We start from the raw sequence: 24,464 nt of genomic DNA, 5'->3' as shown, positions 1-24,464 counted from the left end.
TTTTTTAATCCAGAGAGAAAAGAGCTGAAATTGAAAAGTTCTCTCATTTTTACCATTCTTATTTTTTGTAAGTCAAATGTATTTTTATGCTTTTTAATTAATTCATTTTAAAATAAAAATTGTACCTATTTAGGGCATACAACATGATTATTTGCATATATATAGGGAAATGATTACTACCTCAACCCTCTTTGGATAGACTCCAGAGCCCTCTTACTACTGCATGTGTTTTAACTCTCACAGACTTATTTGTGTTTTGTACCTCCAATCAATCTTTAATTATAGCAATTCATCTTTCTGCAGATGATAGGTAGTGAGGAGGAAATACTGAAAGATCATTGTTGTCATCTTAAAAATCTCTCCATGGGGCGCCTGGGTGGCACAGTTGGTTAAATGTCCAGTTCTTGGTTTTGGTTTAGGTCATGATCTCAAGGTCATGAGATCCAGCCCTGCCTTGGGCTCCCACTCCGTGCTGGAGTCTGCTTGGAATTCTCTCTCTGCCTCTCCTCTGCCCCTGCCCCTGCTCAGGCATGTACATGTGCATTGGGTACATGTTCTCTATCATAAATAAATAAAATCTTAAATAAAAAATCTTTCCATGGGGGCACCTGGGTGGCTCAGTGGGTTAAAGCCCCTGCCTTCGGCTCAGGTCATGATCTCAGGGTCCTGGGATCCAGTCCCACATTGGGCTCTCTGCTCAGCAGGGTGCCTATTTCCTTCTCTCTCTCTCTCTCTCTCTCTGCCTGCCTCTCTGCCTACTTGTGATCTCTGTCTGTCAAATAAATAAATAAAATCTTAAGAAAAAAAAAAATCTTTCCATGGATGGATAACAAAATTAACTCTGCCCTTGTTGGCAAGTATGAACAAGCCATAGCTGAACAAAGAAGAATTTTCCTTGCTTGGGACCTGGGTTCCAGCTGCAGCTCTGTCACTCACTAGCTGTGTTACATCATACCAAGCTGTGTGTGTTAAGGCACACACACACAATGGCCTTCATTGTTAAGACAGCATTTTGAGTTCTCACCTCAACTATGTGCTAAGTGACTTTGTGCAAGTCTGTTTCTTCCCCTATGAAATGGAGATAATATCTCCTTAAGAGGGTTGTTGGCCCATGGATATATAAAGCACTTAGCACAGTGTCTGATAACACAAAACTGTGCTCAATAAATGAAAGTATTATTACTCTAATGAATACTTTCTAATCTGCCTACCTCACAGGAGGGCATATGAAATGAGGGACTTAGCAAGCTAGAAAATTTACATATAAGGGGGCTTACTTCTACAGATCATTTGTTATTATAAGGGCTTGCTTGCTTTTTTTAGATCAGATAAGAATAGCAGATCTGGGTTCTTATCAAATATAAATGTCTTTTTAAACCACCACCACCACCATCCTGTAGGGTTGGATTTCTTACTGAGGGGTGAGACAACGTGTACACCTGTCACCGTGGGTGCATCCATATGTATGCAAATTCCTGAGCTGAATTGTTCCCCAGAGAAAGGATCCTATGATGCATTATGTTTCTCTCCTTCCTGGACCCATCAGGATTCTTGGTTAAAAGCGAGAGAAATAATGTAGGCTGTTAACACAAGGAGGGGATTTAGCAGAGATGGAACATTCATAAAATAAAGTTGGATGGGGACAGGATAGCATGACGGATCAAGCTTGGGAAACAGGCAGAAATTAAAGGAATCTGGAGGTTGGCCAACAAGATTCATGACCAAACAGCAACCAATGGTCCAGCCTCTTTAAGATGCAGATGCTGCTGCCATCATCAGTCTGATTAATCTCATGGCCAATCTCTTTCCATGGTTGTCACATTCTAGAAAGACAAAGTCCCAAGAGTGAGCAACTTGGCCCAACTTAGGTGACACCTCTACCTCAAATATTTTTGGGGACCAGGAGAAAGCAAATTGTGGAAGGGTCTGGCCCTGGGAATTGCCAGATCCCCACACAATGAAACTCCCCCAGTATCTTCCAGGCAGCCACCTTTGGTCCAGCTCTCATTTCATTGATGAAGAAGGTTCAAAGAGGTTGTTCAATGACTGTGTGTCAAGTCTTCTGTTTTCCAACCCCATATTCACTCTCTTACACAAAACCTAGCAATTTATAAAGTTATAAGTTGTTTCTCCAGCTTTAAACAATATCTCAGGTGGGGACAAAGGGACTTACTATGGAGAGTCATTATCTGTTTTCAGACCCTTTTTATTACATAAGCTTAGCACATAAGAATAAATAATGCTGGACTGCAGCTGACCTCTAAAACATGATGGGAGAATCTCATTACTGCAAAATCCTTGGTGATAAGTATAGAGAACTGGCTATGATACATTGAATTTTCAGTTGTAACCATTAAGCACTTCTGCATCTAACCGCCTTTTCTTTTCTTATTCATAGTGCAATAAAAAAATAATTTTCCATGCCATAATTTGCCTGGTTTTTCATCTACACTTCTATCCCACTCAATTTCCTCTTAAAAACAAACAAACAAACAAACAAACAAAAAAACCAAAACTGATACTAGTGAAGCTTTTTGAATTTAATAACCCAAACAAGAACACCCTTTCCATTTTTCTCCAAGCAACTCTCCTGTGTATATTTGAAAGCCAATAGTTTTTTTTTTTTTTTTTGAAACTACATAAAAGTCCCAATCTTAGAGTTGGGAGGCATCTTAGGGGAGCTCTGCTCTGACCTCATTTCACAGGTAGGGAAATGGAAGCTTAGAAAGGATATGCCTGGTAGGTAGAGGCAGAGACGGGCCAAATGCCATCAAAGACTATGCTGGGTTTCTGAGTTGAGATTTCCTTGATCCTCTTATGTCCACTACTGCCATTATTTGCTTCTGAACAGAAACTCAGGAAGGATCTGAGGTATTGCCTAATCCAGAGGTAGAAAGTAGTAGTCAAAGGGGCAAATCCTGACTGTACACGGGTTTGATTTTGCTCAACATTCTTGGTTCACACAGTTCTTTAAAATTGTTTTAAATTAATTGCCAACATGTAAAAACCTGGAGATTTAACATAATCTGAATTTCTGACTCTTTAGTAAAAATCAGATCATCGGGCAACTCAAGGTCCCTACTGCCGCATGGCAAAAATGAGTTGTTGCCGAGTAACAAGATGCCCCCTTAGGTAGCTGTGCACACCCCAATATGCCACAGTCTCCACCCCTCCCTGTTCTATCACATCCTGCCAACTTCACTTGCTACATTACTGCCTATCCCCAAAATTTGTGATTCCTAAGCTAGTCTTACTCCCTTAGATACTGAAGTTGGGTCACTCCCTCCTATTGATTGAGGTCACTTACTAAGGGTCATGCAGTAAGCACAGATGTTGGAAGACAAACTTCCAAGGGCTCAATCCTTGGCTCTCCTCTGGTCTCACACTAGGTGGTCTCATACTGCTCCAGGTCAGAAGACTCCCCCAGGTACATCTCTAGCCCCAGACTCACATCTGTGCTCTACACTTGGGTATCTAGCCCTCTCTTTGGACAAGTTGATTAAACCTTTTGGTGCCTTCATCTTCTCATCTGTGATATGGTAACAATGAGTGTACTTTTCCACCATACAGTTATTATGAGAATTATATATACAATTGGTTAATATATGCAAAACAATTTGAAGAGAATCTGGCACTACTGTTGTTGTAAGTTGCCTTATGGGTCTCTAGAATGTTCATGATGGAGCTTTTATTTCCTTCTGCCTCCAACCTGTTCCTTCCTAGGCTTCCTCATGTTGGTAATAGCACCATTATCCCATGGATGGCTCGAGCTGAACACCTGAGAGTCATTGTTTGTTCATATGTTTTCCTCATTTCTTAAATCCAATTCATCATCAAGCCTTTCCATAATACTCTATAAATGTATTTCAATTGGTCTACCCTCCCCATCTCTGCTGTCACCACCTTGGTCTAAGTCACCATCATCTCTTGCCTGGGCTTCTGCAGTATCCTCCTGTTATACACTGAACTATGATTCCCCCCCACCAATCATATGTTGAAGCTCTAATTCACAATGGGATGGTATTTGGAAATGGGGCCTTTGGAGGGTAACTAGATTTGGATGACGTCATGAGGGTGGGAGCTCATCACGGGGTTAGTGTCCTTATAAGAGACATGAGAGAACTCACTCTCTTTCTTTCTCCCTGCCATGCAAGGATACAGGATAAAGGCAGCCATTCACAAACCAGGAAGATAGCTCTCATTAGAAACAGACCCCACCGGCACCTTGATCTTTACCTCTACAACTATGAGGAAATTAATTTCTGTTGTTTAAGCCAACCAGTCTATGGTATTTTGTTATGATAGCGTGAGCAGACTAAGACACCTCCTAAATGGTCTCCCTGATTTGTCATTCTTTCTCCTCCAAAATCTGTTCCCCACACAACAGCAAGCTGTTTTAAACACGTCGTAGGCACCCCTCCCCCCAATTCTTCAGTGGCTTATTTTTGACCTTACAATAAAATGAAGCCCTTCAGGGTGGCCCACCGGGTTCTGGGAAAATCCGCCCCCGCTACCTTCCCAACCTAGCGCCCCCTGTCCTTGCTCAGAGCTCTGGGCCAGCCTAGTCTCCGGTTCCGTCCTCAGAACCAAGGGGCATCTGATGCCCCCTGCCGGCCACGCTCTTCCTCCAGCCGTGGAATCCCTTTTCTCTTTCAACTCTCACATCAATTATCACCTCCTCAAGTGGCCACAGGAAACCGATTCAGAGCGTCCCTGACCCCCTTCCTTATTTAAAATCACCTTTCCCTTTCATAACAATCGGACATTATCTTGTCTGTTTCTCTGCACTTAACCTGCCCCGCCCCGGCCCCATGCAAACTACAAGAGGGCGACAGACTTCGTCTTGTTCCTGGAGCACCCGGGCCCTGAGTGCCCATCACACTACCTGAGACACGCGCGGACGGTGCGGCGGGGTTTCTCTGAGGCGCCTCTTGAGGTCCTGAGAAGTCAGGTGCCCTTTTCAGAGCTGGCTTCCAAGGACGCTGCACTCTTCGCACTCCCCAAGGGGCGTCGAGACGCTCCTGGGATCGAGCTTAATCACCGCACTCGGCTGCCTGAGCCCGGGGAGGGATCAGAGTCTGGGAGCAACTTTCCCGCGTAGAGCGGTGAAGCGTGAGCTGGGGGGAGGGGAGGGGAGATGCGGAGGGGGCGGAGTCTCCGGGGGCGGGGCCTCGCTGCCCCAGCCAATGGGGCGTCTCGGCGCGGCGGGGAGGCCAGGCGGCAGAGAAGAGACGCTCCAGCGCTGTCGGTGCGGAGGCTGAGCTCGCGGACCCTGAGCGCTTCCTCAGGCGGGCGGCGCGTTGGAGGCAACCGCCCCGCTACGCCCCGGGCGCCGGTTTCCTGGCAGCTCGCACGGTAAGCGGAGCGCCGCCGCGAAGTAGACTTTGTGGGGCTTTCGGAAACAGAGCTAACCCTCCCGCCCTCGGCCCCTCAGAAAGGGGCTGCCGGTGGCGTCCTCGTGCCCGGCCGCGTCCCCGGCGCGCCGGCCCTGTGCCCGCGGGATGCGGGCGCGCGGAGGGCCCGGGAGGGAGGCGACGAGCCGCCGCGGCACGCTGCCTCCACAGGCTGCCGCAGCCCGGCCCGGGCCCGACCCTGCGACGGACGGGTCGGCGCGCGGGAAATGCCCGGGGCGCGGGACGGTGGCTCCCGGCCGGACCTCCGCTCGGCCCAGGTCTTCAGACCCCCCAGGACCTGTTGGCCTGGGGCTGGGGGTCAGGTTTATCACCCCATTTCCTATTTCCACGCGTCCTGAGGCGCAGGAGGAGATCTCCGATCGGCTCCTCGGCCGAGCTCGGAGCGAAGACTGGCCCCGGTTGCCGCGCCCCGTATATTTATTCAGCCTTTACCCGGCTCTCCCTGCTGTGTGCCAGGCACTGTACTGAGCCTTGGTGTACGAAGACGGGCTTTGGAGGGCCTCTTGGGGCCAAGAAGGACAGTAGGAGGAACAGTTACCGAACACTGCAGTACGGGGGACTTGAGGTGGAGAGCAGGAGTGAGGAGCCTGGAGGGCTTCAGGGCGGAGGTGACCACTGAGTGAGGACTGGAGGGTTAGCCCCGCTCAGAGCTGCTGGGAGGGGGTACAGGGGGAGGGCTGGTGGGACAGCGGGAATTCCACATAGATTTTCTTGTGCGAGGCTAAGGAAGCTGAAAAAGTCCAGTATTCCATCAGATAATCACATCGGACTAAGGCTTACTGTGGGTAGGAAAAGAGCTGTGGGCATGGCAGGAGGCTAAAACGCGCTCCGGCCTTAAGAATGCAGCCTTAGACTATCTGAATTTTGTCCTGGGATGGAGTGCAGTGGAGGAATTCTGACCAGTGACCAGGTCACTCTGGCAGCTCTGTGGAAAATGGATGGAGACCAGAGCAGCAGAGAGAGCTGCTTAAGTTGTAGTTGCTGTACGGACTTGGCTGTGAATACTCTGGTTCCAGAAGGCAGCCCTAGCTGCCCAGGAGCCTTGCTCCCTGGCCACCAGGCATGGACTGGGGGCAGGAGATGTAGCCCACGTTACACTTGATTCTGCAACTTGCAGGCCATTTTATATTGTTTCTGGAGGCTTTGAGCTCAACCTTGTCATCAGGGTTGGACTCTGGAGAATGGAAGGGTACCTCTCCCCTTCTCTTTTCTGTCTTCCAGAGGCAGTGTCTCAGCTATTAGAGGCTGTAGTTAAAAGCAAGGTGTCACTGGGGAGTCAGATCAGAAGGTCATTTAGTTATGTGCCTGGAGGGTGTAATCAACCTTTCTGAGTTTCAGTTTTGTGACTCAAAGGGAAATATCATAACTACCTTTATTAGGTCAGGTTCCCTGGAGAAAGACTCAGAGATTCAGAGGTTTGTGGGACTTTGGGGGAGTGGTCTCACTGTCCAAGGGGGTGAGGGGTAAGGAAAACAAGATTGGGCAGAGGGAGAAGTGGACCTGTGATGCAGTGCAAAAGAAGCCTCAGTTGATCCCCTGAAGTACAGGGGCCAAGCCTTTGAAGCCCCATGTTGACCAGCCAGTAGATGCAGGGGGGTCATAACTTTGGTTATGGTCAACATGGGGCTTCAAAGGCTTGGACCTCATACTTCAGGGGGTCAACTGAGGCTGGGGAATTGGGGGGATTGAGAGCTGTGCCACAGCAGCCACCTCTGCAGGATGGCCTTGGGAAGTAAATGTAGTAACTTGACAGAAACTGGTTGGCACTACATCAGTGCAGAACAGGCGTTTAAAAAGAGTTCATTTCTCTTGCCTTTAAACTTCTTGACTGTGTCTGAAAGTGAATTGGGAAGTTAGAGTTGGGTAAATAGGATTTTTAGAAGAAAGGAATTTAATTATAATAGCCACAATGACTACCACTTCCCATTACTGAGTGCCTATTACCTATATGCCTTCTCTCCTAGTTGTCTAGTAATATTCGGAGTCGGGTACTTTTGTTTTATAGTCAACCTGGTCTTTTCCAAAACACAACAGAGTATGCATCCTTTGCCATAAAATAATAGCAATAACAACAGCAGAAATCAAAACAGTGTAATTTGTTATACACCATGAAGTGATTTCACTGATGGTTAATTAATTAATTTATTTATCAATTATTAATTCCAACAATGTGCAGTGAGTGCTTCCTAAATGGCAGGGTGCTGTCCTAGGTGCTGGGAATGCAGTGGAGTCTATCAGGGGAGAGACAGACATTAAATGCTTTGATTGTTCAGGAGCAAACATTGAAGGATAGAACATCCTGTTGCATAAAAAAATAGTCCCTTTTCCCAATTTACTTTCTCATTCTTCAGTTTTAGTATAACCTCCTCGGAAAGGTTTCTTGGACCCTTCTGTGTAAGGCAGGTCTCCCTTTTACTCTCCTGTCATAGAACTTGATCATTCATTTTATTAATTTCCTTGTTGGTGGTCCTCCTCAGTAGACTGAAGCTTCAGGAGGTCACATATTGCTTTATCCCAAGATCCCAGCACAGTGATTAATACAGATTTCTTGAATGAGTGAAATGAGTAAGGTGTAGATTTGCTTAACAGGATGGTTAGGGAAGGTCATATTGAGGAGTGATATTTATATTGAGATCTGAGGGATGAGAAGGACCCAGCAATACCAAGCAATGCCAAGATCAAGAGTCAGAGAGAGCAGCTTGTTCAAGGATCATGAGGTGGAGGAATGGAGCCCAGTGTGACTGGGGAACAGCCTGAGATGAATTTGGAGAAGTAGACGCATCCTTGGAAAGCCATGCTGAGCTTGGATTTTATTCAAAATGCAGTAAAGGTCACTGAGGGGTTTTAAGCCTAATGATGACTTAAGGTTGTAACATATATTTGTTTGTTGCCTGTCATGCCTCTAGGAGGCAAGCCCCATGAAGAAAAGTGTTCAGTAAATATTGCTAGAGTTAATGGATGATCTGGTTTATTGTAGCTACCAAGTGAAAAATGGAGGAGGGAGAGCAATAGGATTTTGTCACAAACTCAGAGTTAGGTGAGAGAGATGTTAGTGTCTTAGGTACAGAACAGCAGTGGTATTGGAGAGAAGTAGAAAGAATAGAGTTATATTTGGTTGTAAAGTGGACAAGGACTTGTTGACACATTAGATGTTGGGAATAGAGGAAAAGGAAGAATCAAGGGTGACCTGTGGGTTTACAGTTTAAGATTGGGTAGATGCCAAATGCCCATCAACAGGTGAATGGATAAATAAAATGTAGTATATACTGACAGTAGAATATTACTCAGCCATAAAAAGGAATGAAGTGCTCCTATATGCTATAATGTGAATGAACCTCAAAAAAGATGCTAAGTGAAAGAAAGACAAAAAAGGTCACGTGTTGTATGATTTCATTTATATAAAATGTCTAGAGTAGACAAATCCGTAGAGACAGAAAGCAGATTGCTGTTTGTCGGAGACTTGGGGGAAAAGGGTAAATGAGGCATAATTGCTTAAAGGGTAAACAGTTTCCTTTTGGATTGATGAAAATGTTTTGGAACTAGAAAGAGATGGTGGTTGCACAACATTATGAATGTACTAAATGTCACTGAATTGTACACTTTAAGATGGTTAATTTTGTGTTATGTGAATTTCATCTCAATTTCCCCCCAAAAAAAAGAAAAAAGGAAAAATTGGGTGGATGGGAGAACCAATAACAGAGTGGAGGAGACTGGGAGGGGAGCAGGTTGTAGAATTCACGTGCTGTCTTAGAGATACCCGTGAGACATCCACATGGAGCCTAGGGGGAGGTCTGGGCTGGAGATATAAATATGGGAGTTGTCAGCACTTAGATGTCAGCCAACAAAAATGGATGAGATCTAGGGAGAGACAGTGTAAAGGAGCATATCACAGCCTGGATCATTCTTTAATTTGATCTTCATACCTACCAATGAAGGAGGTGCTCTTGTCTTCATTTTCAGATGAGGAAACTAACCCCGCTCCCGGTCCCCACATGAACTTGCCTGAGGTCAGACACTTTGTTCTTGAGCATCTTCTGGCTTACAGTGCTTTGCCATTCCCGTCTCAGCATGATGCCATTTAGAACTTTAGCAAGGGCCTTCCCTCCCCTCCTCCTCTCTCCACCCTGACTGAATACTCACATGTGGCAGGCACTGTGCTGGGCATATGTTGGTGGAGAAAGTAGAAATGGCTCTAATTTTGTGGAGTTTACCCAGTAAACAAGCAACTGCAGTCCACTGATACAGGGCACCTTAGGAACCTGGAGCAGGAGCATTCGCCCCAATTTTGGGAGTAGCAGGAAGCTTCCTAGAGAAAATGACCGCAAGCTAATATTTGCAGCAGAAGCAGAAAGATGGAGCCTGAGAAAGAGATGATTCTCTGGAGGGTTCATGATACCTGAATACCTTCTATGGGAATTCACCATTCTCTTTATTCCCCAGTTCTTCATAGGTTACTGGCATTTTCCAACTTATTGAGAGGGTTTCCTATATTTTCTATAACTCTGGAAGTAGTAAGCAGACAACTGGCCTAGTTTGATTTCAAGCTTCAGAGGGGTAGCCAGGTAGAGTGCAAACAGCCTGGTTTTCAAAGCCAAGCTTCATCTCTTGAGCAAGTGACTTATTCTCTCTGAACCTTACTTTTTATACCTATGAAATGGAGCCAATAATGTGTATTGCTTAATGTAGGAAATAAATGAAATGACACTGTAAAGCATTAAGTACATAATAAATGCTCATAAAAACAATATCTTTTTTATCTTTTGGAGAGGAAGAGTTTCTGAAAAGACTAGTTAAGTCCTCACACTCTGCACTATTTGAAATACAGATATCCATCTTTCCTCTGAAGGCTCTGATGGTTCAGGATGGAGCACAGCGTTCTGTATGTTTAGAAAGCCGCCCACATGATCCTGGTAAAAGCAAGTCCAGGAACCATTGGCTTGACCAAATACTTGAGTCATTGCTATGATGAACATGAAAGGGTTAAGCACCTAAAAGCAGAATTTTGCCTTCTAGGAATTATTAGCCAATGACAGTGCTGACCGATGATGTAATGTCTTTGGCTGGCACTCCATTGGTTAAGTGTATTGTTTCTCTCGCTGCTTCAGCTGTCTGAGGAGCTAAGCTGGAGCCCAAGGGTTAATAATTCTGTGGCAGCAGATAGAGCTGTTTTTTTTTTCCATTCGTCTTCTGTTAGGTGTGAGTATAAAGCCCAGCTCAGCAGATTGTTGCTCTTCTCCTTCCAATAAACAGCTGCATCTTCCTCCTTACCTCTTCCCAAGCAGAGCACATGTCTCCGTAGTACTACAGAGGAGGAAAAGGAGGAGGGAGAAGGGGAGGAGGAGGAGGAGGAGGAGGATCAGGATCCTTTAGGCAAGAGAGAACCCTTTCAAAGTTCCACGCGGCAGTCTCTCCTTGCCACTGGGGACAGGCACAGCCCCTGCTGCTCTGGCCTACAAATGTCCCACTGGATGAATTGCTAAACTGTCACCTGCTTCTGAGCATTGTTCAACCTGGCGGGATCCTCAGAACCGGGAGGTGAGCCCAGGGTTTTGGAAGAGGGAGTGGGCCTAGCAGAGAGGAGCTCTAGACTGGAGGTCTAGAGAAAGGGAACAGCTCTAGACTGGAGGTCAAGCATAGGTCCATCCCATAGCCTTGGCATGTGGTGTAAGCTTGGGCAGGATGGTTTCCTGCTTTGGGTCTGTATGCTCAAGTTCACAGTGTGTGGCTTGGATTAGCGCCCTCTGAATTCTGGGAGACACCCGCCAGGGAGTGTGCCGACCAGAGCGATAAACAAGCATACTCTTGGTATAGCTTTCTGTCAAATGATCTCTGCAGATAAATGCTTTGCTCTGGAAATCTTGGACAGCAGAGCAGTTTCAGGCGAGGGCTGTCTCCTAGGGGCCAGCTAAAATCCAGGCTCTTCCTCATATTGTCTGGACTCTCTCTTCAGTGCTCCCACTTGGCCGAGTAGCCCTTGGTAGACTCTAGGCTGAGGTTTCTCCAGAAACACCTGAATGGTCTCAGGGTTTAATCATGTCCTATGAGGGGACCTTTGGGTCCTGACCCTTGAGTTATCAGTGTGCCTTAATGAATTTGGCTTTCCTAGTTGTCCCATGCTGGAGCTCCTAAGGTGGGAGAAAAACTATTTTCACATTATTGGATAGCTTAGCTGTGATAGTTTTTTTGTGTGTTTTTAGTGGGCCACGCATTATTGCCCCAGCCTGAAACTTCTCACCTTGCCCAAAGAGGTCTTAATGTAAGCACACGGCCTCACAGTATAAATTGAAAAAAGTAGAAATAGGGTGGGGTGGGGAGAGGGGAGCAGAGTAACTGGAAAAGGCTGATGTTAAGAAACTCTGGCCTTCATTTCATTGGTAATTCAACAAAGTCTGCATTTTACAGACAAGCTATGATGCTACTTCTCTGTTCACTTCCTCTCCAAAAAATACATAAATAAAAAGTTCTATTATTTTTATTTTTCAGAATTTAGTTATGTGTGTGGAGTTTCCAATTTCTTTAGGGAGAGTAGAGCCTGCAGAGGGTTCTCTCTGTGTCTTATATGACCGTTGGCCTCTGCTGCCCTGTGTTCTGGGTCAGACTTTGCTGTTGAGGAACATATGAGCCCTTGGACAAGTCACTGTGTCCCTCTGAGCCTTGTTTTCTGCATTTGTCAATCACAGGGGCGGGAGAGAGTTGAACTAGCTGACTTTTAGAGCCCTCATAGCTCTGGCTGTTTGTGCTTTGGATTGCAAAAAGCCTTTGTAATCTGAGGCTATTGATTAAATGGGTTGGATAGGTAAAGAATCTTTGAATAAAGGAATATGCAGCATGAGTCCTCTAAGTGTGGGGCTGTATATATGTTTTAACTCATTTCACTCCCTCAGTAGCCCTAGAGTACATGGAATTAACCCCACTCTACAGATAAGAAATTACCCAAGATCATCATACAGTAAATGCTGAGACTGGTATTTGTGCCTGTGACCATACTGGGATGGTGGTGCATGTCAGGATACTGGAAGGGCTGGAGCTGGAATCCTTACCCTCCTTTGCTTCCATGCATGTTCTTCTTTCTACTTCAGATCAAGAACTGATTTTAAGATTGACTATTTCAGCCAGATTAATGTGGACTATCCAATTTAATATCTGGGACAGCAGAAAATTAGGGGACCCTGGGTCTGAAAAGGACCTTACAATCTTTTGGACCAGGTCCCTCAATTTATAGCTGAGAAAACGGAGGTCCAGAGAAATTAGGTGACTTGTTCCCTGTTACTCAGTGAGTCGGTAGATAGCCGGGATGGAGACCAAGACTCCTTGACTTAGGTGTTTGAAGGTATATTGTTATTAATAAGTTTTTTAAAAATACTTTCATCTGAGAAATTTGGGATCATTTGAATTTAGCTATTCTTACCTTTGTCTATTCTTACCAATCCTCTTTGAAGTGCCAGTGGGTTGAAGAATCACTGAACACTTAACCTGCACTTGGCATTGTGGCAGGTGTCTGAACCATGAAAGGATGGTGGTAAACAAGCTAAGTATGAGACCTGGTCAGTTTCTTTCAGGAGCCTCATGATGCAAGCTGTATTTCATGAGAGTCTAACTCACAGGTCAGTGATCTCTCTTGCAGGATGAGCTGGGTGGGACCCTGCCCCTATTACTGTGTGTGTGGCTGGCACCTAATTTATACCATTATAAGAATACTTGCTGTATGATATGTGGTCTCTGTTCTTTGTCTTTCCAACTAAGCTGCATGTTTCCCAAAATGTGGAACTTAATTAATCAATGGAGCTGTCTAATGGAGAGGTAGGTGTCAGTATCTTGGACTGCTGAGATTTACACCCAGAAATAAAAACCATCCAGTTTTTATTAAAAACTGTAATTATTACAGTTATTATTATTATTGTTATTGTTATTACAGTATATGCAGATACTTGACTCCTTCCTTGGTCACTGTAACATTAAGAAAGTATCCTCTTAACACCAAGCTTCAAACATCCTAATGATTATCATAGGAAAGAGGGGTTATAATTATTCTGCTGGGCTGAAGAGCAAAATTAGCAGCAATGGGTGAAAGTCGAAGGGGAGTAGATAGCAGTTAAATAGAAGAAAAATGTACTGATGGTAGGAGCTGTTCAGTGGGTCCGTCCTACCTTCCACACCCTTGTCATCAGAAGAGGGTGGTAACCCTCAGGGATTACTGCCCCCAGCTAAGAGTAGCACTTGGTAGCTTTTAATGCCCCTTGTAGACTTAAGATTTCTTGATTATTTGTAAGCAGGAGTAAATGAAAAGAGGCCTGGACTAGAACAGAGCTGCATCTTAGTCTTTAGGGTCCAAAGCCATAGTATGGGGTGGAAATCATTCATAGCCAAAATAACTGTTGACAGTATTTTAATTGCCAAAAAATTGCGTTAATGTGGTTTTATATATGCAACCCTAAATGGTAATTCATATGCTAACTAGTGTGTAAAACACTGATTTAGACTAAGAGAAGTAGCAACATAAAGCCTATCTGTAGTTGTTTGGGTCTTCCTACTGTTCTGTGTTTAAGGTAACTCTAAATTTCTCACCTCCATGGGGTAGGGGATGGAGAATTCTCAAGTGTCCTGCTTGCTTATAAGTATAATGCTGTTCTCTGTGGATAACCAGTCTCTAATACCATTAAATGTGTTTAACAGTTTGTTTTTAATGATAGTGAAAATTAAATGAGATAATGTAGTGGAAACCTTGAACCTGGGAACTGTTACAGAATAGATGCTCAGTATAATTTTACTGAAGGGAAATAAGCATCTTGCTTTAGCATACTTGTCTATGCAGGTCTTTCAAAAGTTTTAGAGAAGAACCTGGCCACCTGTGTCCAGGCTGCCATTTCCTATCTGAAGCCAGTCTTGTTTGGCTTCTCCCCACAGTGTTCACCCTCTTGCCCCTGAATACTGTTTCTAAAATCCAAAGTGGAAAAAGAATGAGGTTGGAAGCTTCACAGACCTAAATTCAAAAAACTAGCCATTACCTATCATTATGTGTCATTGCCCATGTTACTTAACCAATCCATGTTTGTTTTTTCACTTGTGAAAATGTGATCAGTCAACCCCACCTTGAAGAGTGGATGGGGGCTTAAATGAGAACCTTTAGAGAGTGTCTGAACATATATAGAGTAGATGTTCTATAAATGGCTACTTTATTTATTCTCCACCAAAGATGTTACAGAGAGGTGTTGGGTTTTTTTTCCCCCTTCACTCTCACCTCAAACTTCTCTGCCCACATTAGTAGCATTTCTATATAGCTTTGTACAAACTTTCAGGAAGCCTTATGTGACATTATTCTAAGAATGCATTTGCTTGCAGCCTTGTCCCCTCCTAGCTCATCTTCATGGCAGTCACCTAACCAAGCATCAGAAAGCTGCACTCAGAAGGGATATGTTGTGCCTAATACATTTTTATTTTATTTTATTTTATTTTATTAAAGATTTTATTTATTTATTCGACAGACAGATCACAAGCAGGCAGAGAAGCAGGCAGAGAGAGGAAGAAGCAGGCTCCCTGCTGAGCAGAGAGCCTGATACGGGGCTAGATCCCAGGACCCTGGGATCATGACCTGAGCCGAAGGCAGAGGCTTTGACCCACTGAGGCACCCAGGTGCCCCTACATTTTTAAAACCCCAAGGGCTAATTGAAATATTCTGGGCTGGGATACTTACTCAGGGGCCAAGTGGGCATATAATTTGAGGGGTGCTACAGAAGCCAAAGTATGGCTCCAGATTCAAAGCATTGTGGATTTCTTCACTGAATTTTCATTCCTTGGGCTTATGTATTCATCCATTTAACAAATATTTATGGAGTTCTTATACTGTGTTAGGCAGCATCCTACGTTCTGGGAATAGATCAATGAACAATGCAGACAAGATCGCTACCTTTGTAGATCTTATATTCTGATGAGGAATGGAAAACAACCACAAAATAGTTACATTATGGTATGTCAGTCAGTGACAAGGGCCTTGAGGAAAAAATAAAACAGTGTAAGGGCATAGGAAGAGGCCCTTATAGAAAAGTCCATTAAAGGTCTTTGAGGAGTTGCTATTTCAGCAGGGGGAGAGTTTGAGAAGGTATAACTAGAGGGGTACCCAGAACCAGGTCTGGTGGGGACTCATGGGCTATAGAGAGAGGTTTGGACTCTATTCTTAGTTAGTGGTTTCAAGTAAGGATGTTACATGGCTTGACTTACTCTTTTAATTGGTTTTGTTTTTTAAATTGCCGTATGGTAAATTTGATATTGTTTTGGTGTTTAGTTCTATGACTTTTACCACATGTGTAGCCACATGTGTAGGTTCATGGAAGTACCAACATCACAATAAGGACAGTTTCATCACCCAGAAACCTTCCTCCTAATGTCCCTTTGTAGTCACAAACTCCTCATCTCTAACATTTGGCAAAAGAACTCTACTTTCCATCATGGCCCTTTTGTCTTTCTGAGGTGACATCAGTGGAATCATACAGTATGTAACCTTCTGAGGCTGGCTTCTTTCCCTGAACACAATGCCTTTGAGATTCATCCGTGTTATTGCAGATGTCAATAGTTTGTTCATTTTTATTGCTGGCTAGAATTCCATTGTGTGGATGTACCGCAGTTTGTCCATTCATTTACCCCTGAAGGACAATTGGGTCGTTTCTAGGTTTTGGCAGTTACATATAGAGCTGCTATAAACATTTGTGCTCAGATTATTTTTGAACACACATTTTGGGTCCTTAGGGTAAATACCCAACTGTTGGATTGCTGGGACATAACAATAAATTTACACTTAACTTTATAAGAAACTGCCAAACAATTTCCAGCCTGGCTTTACCATTTGCATTCCTATCACCAATATGTGAAAATTCTACTTACCATGCATTCTTGCCAGTACTTGTCATTGTCAGCATTTTTTTATTTTAGCCATTCTTTTTTTTTTTTAAGATTTTATTTATTTATTTGACAGAGAGAGATCACATGTAGACAGAGAGGAAGGCAGAGAGAGAGAGAGGGAAGCAGGCTCCCCGCTGAGCAGAGAGCCCAATGCGGGACTCTATCCCAGGACCCTGAGGTCATGACCCAAGCCCAAGGCAGTGGCTCAACCCACTGAGCCACCCAGACACCCCTTATTTTAGCCATTCTAATAGTTTAGTTGTATCTTTCCATGGTTTTAATTTACATTTACCTAGTAGCCAATGATTGAGTATCTTTTCACCTGCTTTTTGCCATCCTTATATTCTCTTTAGTGAGGTGTCTGTTCAAATCTGTTCCCTATTTTTTAAATTGCTTTTGTGTTTCTTACTGCTAAGTTTTGAGTACTCTTTATATCTTCTATATATCAGTGTTTTCTTAAATATGTGATCTATAAATATTTAACTTGTTTTTAAGGAATCATTCTGAATTCTGTATGGGAGGAAAGCTGTAGTGGGGGAGGGGTGGAAGCAGAAGAATCAGCAGAAGACCATTGCAGTAATTCATGGTGAGAGATGATGGCAGTTTGGACTAAAGTCATTTGGGTGGAAGAGGTGAAAAGAGGTCAAAATCAAGGAATCTTTTGAAAGTAGAGCCATCTGAACTTGACGGTGGGTAGAATGTGGAATGTGAGGGAAAAGAGACATCAAGGATGACTATAGTGCTGGAGGGACTGAGAATTTAAATATAATTCAGGTACGTACTATAAACAGTTCACCTGGAATACAACCTCTTTGCTCACAGAGGTCATGTGGAATGAACTGGGGAGCACAGGTGATGGAAAATTTACTAAGTGTAAGATCTGTGAGGCCAGCTTTCTGGACTGCCACTCTCAAACTTCAGTGTCTGTAAGAATCAGGGGAGAAGGTTATTAAAAATGCAGCTGGCTAGTCTCCTGCCCCAAAAGTAAGAGAACTATGGTTATCAACTCCACAAATCATTCTGTATAAGTGATTGACTGACTATTATGAGAAACCCTTGGGAGAACTGTGGACACTTCAGAGAAGAGGTGATGTCTGAGGTCAACTTTGAGTGTTTGGTGGAAATTGTGACTTGAAAAAACCTGTGGAAAGGGCAACCAGGCATGGCATAGCTTTTGTGAGGGAAGAGCAAAAGGAAAACTTGGAAGAACTATAGAGACTGGCTGGATCCTAGAGTAGTGTAGGTGGGGTGATGATGATGACTGTCGACCAGAGAGCACCTGTCTGGGAGTTAGTGATGGGTCATCACTGTGCTCAATGAGTCTAAAGTGGTTACCACCACCCAGCAGCTCCCCAGGAACTAACAAGGGGCCCACGTGGTGAAATGTACCAGGCAGTCCAATGCTGGTTGTGCAGAGTGGCTGTTGGGCTTTCAAAATCTCATGTGACCAAGTATCTTTGAGGAGAGAATGAGCCGGCAGGGGGTTTGCAGAAGGATGCCCTGTCCCCAGGACCACTTTGGGCCTTTCTTGAAGCTTACATACTCTGCATCTCCTTTTCACACATGAACTTGCCAACTTCCCAAGGACGCTGAGCCATATCTTCCTGTGGCACAACTACTAATCACTATGTGCCAAGCATAGTTCAAAGCACTTTATATGGATTAAACCATCAAATTCTCCCAACAAGCCTATGGATGATATGGAACAGTTATTTCTGTTTTATGATGAGCAACCAAGGCACTGAAAGATGAATGACTGGCTCAAGGGCACAGTGCTACAAAGTAGAAGAGCTGGCATGTTAAGCCAGGGAATTTTGACTTCGGAGCCCATGCTTTTAACTGTTATGGCACGTATGCCCTCTAGGGGCACCTGTACAGGATGAGACGGATCGAGAAGCCAGAGCGGCTGCGGTAACGCAGGCACCGTAGTTACTGCAGCCCAGGCCCTGTTGTGCAGCATTCACAGGGTTATTATTCCCTGTGGGGACGATCTCAGTCATACACTTTAATGTTAAAAGATTTTTCTTTTTTGATTTTAGCTTTTGGGTTAAACATTACTATTTTTATTCTTTTTTTTTGTCTAGTTAGTAACAATATGCTAAATCAATTGTGAGGTTCAAAATAGCAAAATAAGGTGTTGTAGTATCATGATGCTCCTAAAAGTTGTTGTTATATGTGGAACTGTTTGCCTGTATACTAAATGGCCCTAGGTTATTATTTTTTAGAGTTCTTCTAAAAATGGTATATTTTCCTCCAGTAGAATTCTTTCTAATTTACCACGTCTGTTTAGCTGGTCAGGGAAGGCAAATTACCAAATATACGTGCACTGTTTTCTAAGGAAGAATCAATAGGCTCTGACTAACGGGATTTTCTCCTTTTTTTGTTAGTTCGGAGAGAGGTGTTGTAGACTCATGGATCTGGAGGCCTTTCCTGCCTTATTTTAAGGTTCTCAACTGTGCTGCTGTAACAAATTTCTGTAGACTGGGTGGTTAAACAATAGACATTTATTTCTCATGTTCCAGAGGCTGCAAAGTCCATAATCAGGGGTTCTGGTGAGGGCCTTTTTCCTGGTTCACAGATGGCCATCTTTTTATTAACATCGTGGAGAGCAGGGAAAGAAGTCATAAGCTCTCTGTGTGTCTCTTCATGACCTGATTATCTCCCAAAAGCCTCATCTCCAAACACCATCATGCTGAGGATTAGGGGTTTAACATAGGAATTTGCGGGTGACACAAACAGTCCATAGCAGTTGGGTGGTTGAATTTGCTATGCAAGAGATGTCCAGACAGTGCAGAAGGAGTACAGTGTGATCTGAGAGAATTTTGAAGTTTCCTTGCCAGAGAGAGAGCAGGAGTTTTAGGGAGGCTTCCTGAGCCTAGAGCTGAGTTTTGAAAGATGAGTGGAGTTCACTAATCCATTGGGGTGGGGAGGAGCTTAAAGAAGAGTAAAATCGGATGCCATTCCAAGAGGCAGGAACAGCATTTGCAAAGACACAAGACCACATGGCAGGTAAGCAGGTAAATGTTAGTGAATGTAATGTTGCCAGATGAAGCTGGAAACAAAACTGGCATAGATTAGAAAGGGTCTCAGTGCTGCGTGGAAGGGCTTGGACTGACATCAAGGAGCAGCTGCCATATTTAAGTCATGTGGTCAGATTTTTATTTTTAAAAAATGTCTCCGAAGTTTGTGCTATGGAAATGCATTTGAAAGAGACCTAATTCTACGCAGGGAGACCAGGAAGGAAGATTCTGCAGTGGTCCACACAAGAGATTATGCAGTATGTCTGAGCTAGAAGTTGAGAGATGAAGACAGTATCAAAGCTTCCCTTTTATTGAGCCCCATACCCAAAATTACCCCCTTTTCTCTGTTATGGGGCTGTCTGAAGGTGAATTTGATATGATCCCTGTTCTCAAAAAGTTTATAATATAGAGATATCTAAGAAACCATTGGCAATGCAAGAGATGGATTTACCGAGTTTCTTCGATTCACAAATATCTTTTGAATGCTTCCTATGTGCCAACCCTTTCTGGGAGTTATGATATGACAGTGAAAAAAAAACAACAAAATTCCTGTCCTCATGGGGGTCACGTTCAAGTTGGAGAGAGCACAGAAAGCAGACACTACAAAGGTTAAGATATATAATATGTTACGTGGTAGCGGATATTACAGAAAAGAGAAGGGGGAGTGGGTGTTAGAGGAGGGGCTACAATTTTTTAAAAGGTAACATTTGAATAAAGATCTAAAAGGGGAAAGGGAATAATATCCATAAATATAGAAACTAAAATACCTATCTGGAGACATCATGGTATAGCAACTTTGAACATGACCTTTGAGGAAAGACAGACTTAAATTTGAATCCTGACTCCATGCTATACTGGCTGGGTGACCTTAGACATATTATTTCACCTCCTTGAACATGGATTTCCTTAACCCTAGAATGGAATTGGTGACATTCATCTCCCAGGAGAGCTGTGAAGATGGAAAGTGATACTTCTTGCTTGATGCTGAGCCTGGCATATTGAAAATGCTTATTATATGGTATATATTCATAATGTTGGGGGTGATTCTGGTGGGGCATCACCAAGGAAAAGGGCCCTAGGAGGAGCACCAGGGGGTTTTGAAACAGGATTTCCTGACTAGGGCTCTCTGCTCTGCTGTTGCAGGCTCTGCAAAACTGAGTCATGGGCCCTTGGGGCCAGAGAGGCAAAAGTCCCAGAACAGCTTCTTCAGTAAAAAAGACAGGAGAGCCATGAGACCCAGTGTCGTGCCATGTTCTGCATCTTGGGGAGGATTGTGTCCTTAGGCAAGTCCCAACCCCCTGGGAAAGGATGTGAGAGAAGCTTTTTGTGCTTTAAAGAAATAATGGAGGTGAAAATTGGTGGGTGTGAAGGCAAGTCTGGCTTTTCTTTAGCAGTTTTACCGGTGAGTACAACAGAAATGGATGTTTTCTGCGTGGGCTAGAGGAGGCAGCTGCCAAAGCCGCCATTCCCATCCGGCTGTGAAAAAGCCCTTCCTTGCCTGCGAGTGACAGAGGAGAGGGCTGCTCTCCGGAAGGAGTCAGCGGCAGCTGCTGGGGATCTAGGATATGAAAGCTTTGCTTCCCGTGGGCGCTTCCTTCTGCCTCTCTCATGTCATCAACCATTGGTATCATGGTGCCTGCCTGAGGGGGCATTACTGCTGCTTGGCTAAGGCTAGCCACTTCCCAAGGCTGCTTTTGGGGGGACAGCAAGCCACTGCTGAGCAGGGGAGTGAGCGAGGGCACAGCATTGGTTGGGATTCCTCTACTCTTTTCCTTTTTCCTTTTTTCATTGTTTGAGTCTTCTGTCTTCTTACATGTTTTTCTTTATTCTGTTTCATTATTTTATTCATTCACCACCCCCCCATTCTTTTTCTTCTTCTTCCTTCCATTCTCATTTTCTTCTTAGATCATTCTTCTTCTTCCCCTTTCTTTCCTTCTTTTCATCTACTCACTCTGTTAATTCATTATCAATCCATCAAGCCTGTTGTCTGTGCAGTGCTAGCCCAGGGCACTGCTAACACCTTCCCTGTACTCAGGAGCTCAGCTGCTGCAGGAAGAGGGAGGAGTGGAAATGAACAGGCAAAGCCCCAGGCTCCAGTCAGACAAAACTGGTTAGAGTCAGCCAGCTTCCTCCATGTGTTGCCTTGGGCAAGTTACTGAACCTTCAGCTCTCAGAGTACTAGAACCTTCTTCCTAGGATTGCTAGGAGTACAGGAGGGAGTGGCATATAGCAAGAATGCAGGCGATGTTATTATTAATATAGTCTGACAGATATTATTAGGCATCAGGATAAAGGAAGTGAGAGAGAGAAAACCACTTTTCTATGTCTGGTTCTTGCCCCTGAAAGTCAGAATCAAAGATATGCCACCGAGTTCCTCAGGGCTGAACCCCTCATTTTATAGATAAGCAAAGAAGCCCATGGGTAGAGGGGTGACTTGCCTTGGGGATGCCTAGGGATAGAATGGAGTCCAAACCATCTGAGTTGAATCCTTATGCCACATAGAATCGTGGTGACAACTGTGCAAGTTACTCTAGCTTTCTGGGCCTTAGTTTCCTCTGGATAATAACAAGGGATTACTGTTGGGACTAATCAGTTTAATATAGGAACAGGGCTTAAAACATTACCTAGCACAGAGAAAACAGTGTATAAATATCAGGTGCTATTATTACTGATATTAGCATTACTGTCGTCATCATCATCACTATTGTTAGGGCCACACAGTGGGACAGCGGTGGTGGTTGCCACCCCCTTCCTTCGGTGGAAATATGTATGCTAGCCTTGCCCACACCTGCCCCTTTGCACAAGCGGTGAGGCTGCCAGCTTTCCTAGCCTACAAGAGGGAGCTGTGTCCCCATAATTGCAGCAGAGCCTGCATATTTAAGCTGTTCCCAGAACCTTCTGAACCAGTGCCTGGATTCAGGCGCTCTGAGTTGAAGGGCACTGCAGTCTGTCACAGGCTGCCCAGTAGGTGTCAGGTTACAGGAAGTACCCCGCTGATGCTTAGCACCAGGAGAGTTGGGGGGAGGGTGGGCCAGCAAGCCAGGGTGGCACAGTGGTTGAAGGTCTGCATCTGGAGATGGACTAGACTGATGTAGAGGCAAGATTGAATCTTGCCTCATACCTGGTACATGATGCTCTGCAGGTCGCTTTACCCTCTTCAGCCTCAGTTTCTCACCTGTGAAGTAGAGTTAATGGTAGTATTTGCTTCACAGGGTTCTGTGAGGATTAATGAGATGACACTTGTCATGAGCTCAGTGCTAGTAGGCAGTGCGCCACATGGTGGCTATTACTTTCTGCTCTTGAAGAGAAAAGTGCTCCCTGTCAGGGGAGAGTGAAGCAAATGACTAGCAACTGTGCACTGACATCCAGAGAATCTTATATTTTAATTGTGGTAATTTTGTAGTCAGAAAAAAACACTAGTTGAAAACTCAGCTAGTTCTGGTTCTGTTCTGGGCCTGGCCTGGCCTCTATTTCACTGAGTGACCCTGGCCAAGGTACTTCCTTGTGTGCATTGTCTCTCTATCAGGCAACAAAGTCGTGGGAGCAGGACTGTCACCCTGCAGTTCTGTGTGTTCCACAGGGCCCCCCTCCCAGTCCACCCCCACCAGGTAACTAACTGTCGCTGCCAGGGCTCAGCCTGTGCCCCCCCCCACCCCCAGAATCCCAGAGTTCTTCACCAGATGCTTCCCAAGTGCCCAGTGTGCCAGTCCCATGTCCAAGTGCTGTGCTTGGTGCCTGGATGAGGATGGAGAAGGCAGGGTCATGGGGGAATCTGGCAGGAAGTGAACCCATTCTTAATATAAGGAAAATGCTGCAGGATAGTAGAAGAAGATGCACAGTGGGCTCCCTCATCCATGGTTTCACTTCTTGTAGGTTCAGCTACCTGTGGTCCACCTCCATCTTGAAGCAGATGGTCTCCTGAGGTAGCGTCAGAAGGTCATAGCAGCCTATACACTGCATCCCCATCCCCATGTCATCCACCTCACTTTATGTCATCACGTAGGCATTTTACTATCTCACATCATTACAAGAAGGGTGAGTACAGCACAACGAGATATTCTGAGGGAGAGACCACATTAATATAACTGTTATTACAGTATATGGTCATAAATTGTTCTATTTTATTATGAGCTATTGTTGCTAATCTCTTACAGTGCCTAAAAGAGAAATTAAGCTTTCTCATAGGAAGACAACAGCATAGAGAGGGTTCGGTACCATCCACAGTTTCAGGCACCTGTAGGGCATCTGGGAACATACCCCCCCACCAACCATGTATAGGGGGAGCCTACTGTAGTTGGTGAAGTACACTAGGGTCAACATTTAAATGGAGTGGTCAGGAACGGATGCTGAGGAATGACATTGGAGGTGGGACCTAAATGACAAGGAGGAGTAAGAGGAAGACAGAGGAAAGAACATTCTGAGCAGAGGGAAGAGCAAGTGCTGAGGCCTAAAGGCAATGCGGCAGGGATGTTGGAGAGTGAGGTCAGCTTGTTTGAGAAATAGAAGGGCTAGTTTAGTTTGGATGTAGAAAATGAATGAAGGGAAGGGAATCCAGATGATGTATGTGTCCCTCCCCACCCTGCCCTGCAGGCTGTGAAAGAAGCTTGAGTGCCATCCTCTGAAGGGTGGGAATCATGGCAGGGGAGCAGGTGCAGGGAACAGGGACGGCAGATGGGAGCTTCCTCGCTGGTCCAGGTGAAGATGACAGTGGCTTGGACCCTGGTGGTGGCTGTGGAGTTGGACAAAGTAGATGTACTCAGAGGCTGTGTTACGGAGGAAGGTTGATTATGGTGTGTGTGGGACGGCTGGAGAGGGAAGAATCATGGGATCTCCCACATTTCTATCTTAAACAACCAAGTGTAGTATTTACTGAGATGGGAAGATGAAAAAGAGTACAGTTTGGGGTGGGGGAGATGGCAGGAAACGGAGTTCTGTTTGGGACATGATAAATTTAAGATGCCTATTAGTGTGCTTTTGCTGCTCTCCAGAGTAAACTTGCTACATTACTCATTAGGGCAGCGCCTGCCTCCCAGAAGCACCACCAGGCTGGCCATCTGCCCTCCCAGGCTTGGGCAGGAGGCTGTGGACACCTGAAGGTGATAGGATTGGATGTGCAGTACTGAGCCTGGTCTCTGCA

The 24,464-nt window shown here is 44.8% G+C and overlaps 1 protein-coding gene across 2 annotated transcripts in view; it reads left to right on the top strand.

Annotated features, from left to right (window-relative positions):
• Positions 1-5,235: 5,235 nt before the first annotated feature.
• SYN3 (synapsin III) overlaps positions 5,236-24,464 on the top strand; it is a 449,127-nt gene continuing 429,898 nt past the window's right edge. The window contains exon 1 of one of the 2 annotated variants that reach the window (XM_032836530.1): positions 5,236-5,355. The gene's annotated coding sequence lies outside the window, so the exon portion shown is untranslated. Of the gene's footprint in view, positions 5,356-10,673; positions 10,950-24,464 lie in introns of those variants that run through there. The other variant, XM_032836531.1, reaches the window with a different exon arrangement.

The sequence above is a fragment of the Lontra canadensis genome, unplaced genomic scaffold (assembly GCF_010015895.1).
Source record: "Lontra canadensis isolate GAN:19392208 unplaced genomic scaffold, GSC_riverotter_1.0 scaffold93, whole genome shotgun sequence".
Classification (NCBI taxonomy): Eukaryota; Metazoa; Chordata; class Mammalia; order Carnivora; family Mustelidae; genus Lontra; species Lontra canadensis.
The sequence above is the reverse complement of the archived record's forward strand: the minus strand, read 5'-3'. Positions and strand labels throughout refer to the sequence as shown.